General features: G+C 42.5%; 1 long non-coding RNA gene across 1 annotated transcript; it reads left to right on the top strand.

Moving 5' to 3' along the window:
* The first annotated feature begins 3549 nt into the window (after positions 1 to 3549).
* LOC147433144 (uncharacterized) lies at positions 3550 to 5205 on the top strand. The gene is made up of 2 exons (XR_015185469.1): positions 3550 to 4280; positions 4447 to 5205. It is a non-coding gene; the product is annotated as an uncharacterized LOC147433144 (long non-coding RNA).
* The last annotated feature ends 843 nt before the right edge of the window (positions 5206 to 6048 follow it).

The following is a 6048-nucleotide window of genomic DNA, read 5'->3' on the forward strand; positions in this document are numbered from 1 at the left end:
ATTACTGATGTAGATGTACATGATATACTTGCTGAGGAAAGGGTTGAGAATGAGCAGGCTAGAGGTATGCCAAAATGGTTGGTGCATACTTTGTGTGATAGTAAATTGGATGCACCTTTGTCTAGTCATACTCGTTCACATTCTCGCCATGCATCTTATGTATCAGATTGTTATGCTTTGGCTGCGTCTAGCTTATCTGATGTTAAGGAACCTCTTTCATTTCATGAAGCACAAAATTCAAAAAAATTGGATGGCTACCATGCAATCAAAATTTGATGCACTTATAGAAAATGACATATGGAATTTATGTGATTTGCCTCTTGGAAAAAAGGCCATTGGTAAGAAGTGGGTTTACAATTTGAAACGCAAGCCGGATGGTGAGATTGATCACTATAAGGCTCGACTTGTTGCAAAGGGTTATGCACAACAAAAAGTCATAGATTATGAAGAGACTTTTGCTCCCACTTTTCGTATGACTTCTATGCATTTTCTATGTGCATTGACAACTCATTCTGGTTGGGATGTACATTAGTCAGATATTGTTACTGCTTTCTTGAATGGTGACATATTTGAGGAAGTTTATGTAACTCAGTCTCAAGGTGGTCATTAAAGGGCAGGAAGATAAAGTGTGCAAACGTAAGAAAGCTTCGTATGGGTTGAAGCAATATCCTTGTGCTTGGTATGAGAAGGCTGACACTCATTTGGTCAAACGAGGCTTTCGTAACAGTCCAAAAGAAATCACATTGTATGTAAAGCGCGAGGGTGATGTACATCTCATTGTTGTTCTCTATGTGGATGATTTGTTGATCACTGGACCAAATGAGAGACATATTACTGAATTTAAGGCTGATTTGAATGCTACTTTCAAGATGGGTCTGTTGCATCATTACTTGGGTATACAGTTTAAGCAGTAGTGATGGTGGTATTGCCTTGTGTCAGACAAGTTACATAGAGACATTGCTATGTAAGTGTGGACTCAAGGATTACAAACTTATTGCCACTCCCATGGAAACAAGTTTGAAATTGAGTCTTCACGATGTTGGTGATCTTGCTGATGTCAATCTTTGACAAACTGATGTTTTCTGCCTTATTTATGTATACAACACGAGGCCGGATATTCAGTTTGTAGTCTCACAGGTCAACACATTTATGCATGGCTAGGGGTCTAAGGATTGGCAAGCTGTCAAGAGTATTTTTTGCTACTTAAGTGGCACTTTACATCTTGGCTTGTTTTATTCCAATGGGAGACTTACATGCTTTTTCGGACTCAAATTGGGCTGATTAATTTGACACACGAGTGTCCACAAGTGGTTTTTTTTTTCATGCTTGACAGTTCATGCATATCCTGAGCAAGAAGCAACCTACTATTGCCACTTCCAATTGTGAGGTTGAGTACAAGGCATTTTTCATAGCTACGGTTGAGTGTGTATGGCTCAGACGCCTTATGGCTAATTTGGGTGTTGGACAGGACACTGCCAACAATATCTACACTGAAAATCAGAGCAGCTTTGTAGTTGCGAGGAACCTAGTTTTTCATGCTCACACAAAGCACATTGAGGTGCATTACCACTATGTCAGGGAGAGTCTCTCAACGGGAGAGATCAGCTTGGCATGTGCCAACACTGGACAACCTTGCAGATCTTTTCACAAAGGCATTGTCTCGTGAGAAGCTCGAAGCTTTTCGTAAAGCTTTGGGCTTACTCCCCTTTGTGGACTAATCATGTCCTCATGGCATGGCACTCCCCTTTACTTATGTGCCAGCTCTCGTTCACCGCATCACTCCAAGGGGGATTTGTTACCATATACATGTGGTAGTGATGTGTGTGAACACACTAGGACCGCCTGAGCATTTTTTCCCTCTCTAGGAGGTTTTTTCCCTTGTGCATTATATATATGTCCATCACTCTAGGACTATCTATCTTTCCATTGCACACTAAGTAATATACTCTCAGGGCATGACACTTCCCCCCTATACTCTATATGCCAGCTCTCGCACACCGCATCACTCCCAGGGGAGATTTGGTACCATATACAAGTGGTAGTGACGTGTGTGAACACACTTAGGACCGTGGGACATTTTTTCCCTCACTAGGAGGTTTTTCCCCCCATGCATTGTATATATGCCCTGTTATAGTATTGAAATTTTATTATTTATTGCAGCTGACAGGTGGAAAAGACTAGACCCAGCTTGGCCTATGCGAATGGATCTGTATATTAAGTACATTTTATTATTCAAGTGCTCTTTTATGAGCTTTGGCCATTTATGACCGGCCGGCCAATTTGTACTCACAATTGACCATTTAAGAAATCTATAAAACAAATACATGCAAGAGGGAAATGGTCACTCTTGCACGCGGGGAGATTGCACCCAGTGTCTACGTTCTTCTTCTCACCTCTCCTCTCTTCTCTCTCGCGTGCCGACGTAGCACTCCCTTCTAGGAGGTGCGCCTGCGCGTGCTCTTTCCCTCTCTTTCGCTCTACGTCTCTCGCTGTTCGCATATAGCTTTGATTACGAGTTCATGGATGTGCCAGGTATACAGTTTTGTTGATTTATGGCTTGCTATGTTCTATTTTGAGTATTTTGCAGGGCTTTCCGCGCTCTCGTTTGTAGCAGTGGTATCAGAGCTAAGGCTACATTCTTGGATTTTCCACAATCATGACTATGGATATTTTCATGAGACCAAAGACCAAAGATAAGTCATGCATACCTGCCACTTAATTCTTCTTGTTTAAAAATTACATGTTGTGATTAATTATTATTAATCTACCAAGTTCACGTGTGTGTTTGGATTATTTAAGAATCATAGTGTTGTCATGGTGCTGTGAATTGGAGTGTAATGATCGATTATAATAACAATTTACTTAGAGAGAAAGAGTTAGGCTATTGTATTGCCTGCAATCGTTAGATCTAGGACACTGGAAATAATAAGAATAACAAGACCAAACTAATTTTAGGAAGTGACCCCAAGAGCAGTAGAAGAAGAGTTACGTCATAGGAAAATTTTCGAGAGATCTCAAAGATCTAGCCGAAGCGGGTTTGATCTTGTAAGAGGCTAATCTCCAAATCTACTACACTAGGATGATGTATCAGAAGAAGAGTAAAGAGATTTTTATTTTCTTTTAATGAGGAGCCCTGCCATATATATTCAACGAGTCCCTAACCCAAGACCTCCCACTGGAGGATGCTCCATCACAACTCACAACTGCGGGAAACCACCCTAGGACATATACATTGTTAAAAATAAAATAAAATAAATCCTTTGTTAATATAGGCGCAGAATGGCAGTCGAGCAGGGACGAAAAAATAGCATTGTTGATTAGAGCTTGCGAACTACAATCTTCTGCTTCGAAACCTTGTTGACGACGTCATGGCCTGACACCAATGACCTCAGAACGATGACCCTGCAAAACGCGGCCACCAACCACTCTTTGACGAGTTCACTCTCATCCACCAATCTTCGACGAGTTCACATGCTCTCACAGCTCTTAAGGAGTCGAGTGTGCAACGCTCGCCATTCGTCTTGGCATGCAAAGGGCAGCTCTGACCGCACATTATTGACCTCAGAATGGCACCTCCATGCAATAACGGGGTTGCCAATCTCTCTCTCTCACTCACTCACTTTTGCGGCCAATAGCGCACCATATTTTTGTGGTCTGCCAACCCACACACACACAAGCGGAAGTCGACCAACTCCCTCTGCAGTCTGGCTCGCTCTTTTTCTCTTACAACTGCAGACACACACCCCCTCTCCGTTACCTGCAATGCAGCCGTCTGCCTCTTCCTCTTTCTTTTTTTTTACCTCGTCAACAAGAAGCTACTGCATGCCCGCTTACCCACCGCTGAAGAACTTCCAGTTCCTCTCTCTTTTTCATGGACCATCATGCGGCCGTAAGTTCAGACTCTCCCTCGTTGCTCCTGGCACCCCCACCACACACACACACACACACACCAAGGTTGTCGACGGCCAGCACCTCGCCATGTAGCCAGAAAAAAAAAACTCTCGCTATCTCTCTTCAGTCGTCATCCCTCTCTTTCCTATTGTGATGAACCAACCCCATCAGGAGCTACAGTGGAACACAAGGGCATAGAAGTTGGAAAGCGCTGCCCAAGCAGGCTGGTATGGCGATGTGTGGCAAGAGTTGCCGACTGTAGTAGACTAAATTCATGCGGCCTGGCATCAAGTATGGCAACTTCTCCGTGGCGGAGAAGAACTCCATCATCCAGTTCCATGCCGTTCTTGGCAACCGAGCCTTCCCGTTTCCTTTTGTAGCTCAGCATAGTGAGTGTTTCGCTTGTCTTTCAACAGTTGCATGATTGTCTTGCTGCCTTTATTCGCACAGCTCCCAATCCCCCTCAACCTATTATGTAGTCAGACCTTTGAATGTCATCCTCCTGAGCTGCTGACCACCTCATCCTCCTGATCAAGCTCCCTCGCTCACTTGCAGTTGCCCTCTTCTGCAGCGCTGCGTCCTCCACTTTCTCTTGCGCTCGTGAGCCCTTCATGGAATACTACAACACCACAAGAACACCAGCAATTCAAGCAGGTGAGCTGAGAAGGATGCAAGCCAATAAAGCTGAGAAGGATGCAAGCCAGTAGAGCTGAGAAGGATGTGGCCTGTTCGTATGGCCTCTTTGAACATGTCAAAAGTGGAGCCTGGAGGGAGAGAGGATGGAAGTAAAGACATTTGGGAACACTCCCTCCTCCTATAAATTCGGTTTGCTGTAGAAGCCATAAAATCTCAGCTCAACTTCTCAATCTCAAACCAGAATTGTTAAAACAATCTTGACTTGATTGCAGAAAAAGCATTAGCATAAACCCCCCAATGAACTAAGAGCAAGCAGTTATCGTGTCAATTTCTCCCTTTCTCTCTCTCTTTGTGTTCTAGGTATGCACTGGTCTGTGCATGCATGTATGCAGGCAGCCCTGGCGCCCTCTCCCTAAAACTCTTCATGAAGAGCCATTGCAATACCTTCTCAGGCGACGCTCGATGCAGAGCATCCTTGAACATTGACGAAGCTGGACAGTGCATGCTGCAACACATTCCTTATGATTTTTTTTTATTTTTATTTTTTTACTTTGCTTCATTTTCATTTATACCCAGGCATTGGATCCTGTTCACACGGATTGTATCAATTTGGCTTTTTGTAAAGTGTTCATATAGCATTTCATTTCATTTCTCCATCTCCTCGTGCGACTACCTATAGAGGCGGATATTGACGAAGCTCTAGCAAACCCGCCGAACAAAAACTCGCTACCTGAAATGCGTCACATAATTTTTATAGTTTTGAAGCTGATTTTGTATTTTCGCTTTCAGTTTGAGCCATACTTGTAGACATTTATAGTGAAAATTTAACAAATTATATAATAATAATAATAAAAAAATGACATAGTGTCTCACAATCGTCATTCATTGCCTGGAAATGTAGTACTGCTCTCCCTTGCTCTCAGCCATATGGTGGGCAAGCTGCAGACACTCAAAGGCATCATCACAACTAGGTCACAGTGTCCGTTGTCAAGTATGCTCAAGCATTGACGATGCTCATGATGATTTTTCCAATCTTTTGCTTTACGACATTTTATTTTGTACCGCGGCATTAGATTAGATCCACAAGGATTGTAATTGTGGTCTTTTTAAGACTGTTAATATAACATTTCCTTTCATTTCTTTTTCTTCCCTCTTGGTTGCTGGTCGATGACATAGACGCATCGGACATTGAGGATTAGATTCACAAGGATTTTCTCACTTTGTGTTCTAAGGTAATTTTGGCATTTTAAAGACGATTACGATAACATTTCATTTTATTTCTCCCTCTCTTCACAACCCCCCGTCACATCCCTATTGTTATGTTTTGGTAATTGACGTCAATCATGTTAGATTTTTGGACAATTACGTAATATATATAATAATTCACTATTTGCAATAAAAATAATAGTAATACATTGGAGAACACGCGTCTACCTCGTACCTGCACAACACACAGGGCATGACTCATATATATAATTTGGACACTAGTATCATACACTAACCACCCTCACAATTGACGCT

This window comes from Adiantum capillus-veneris, chromosome 20 (assembly GCF_014529385.1).
Source record: "Adiantum capillus-veneris isolate H3 chromosome 20, ASM1452938v2, whole genome shotgun sequence".
Lineage (NCBI taxonomy): Eukaryota > Viridiplantae > Streptophyta > Polypodiopsida > Polypodiales > Pteridaceae > Adiantum > Adiantum capillus-veneris.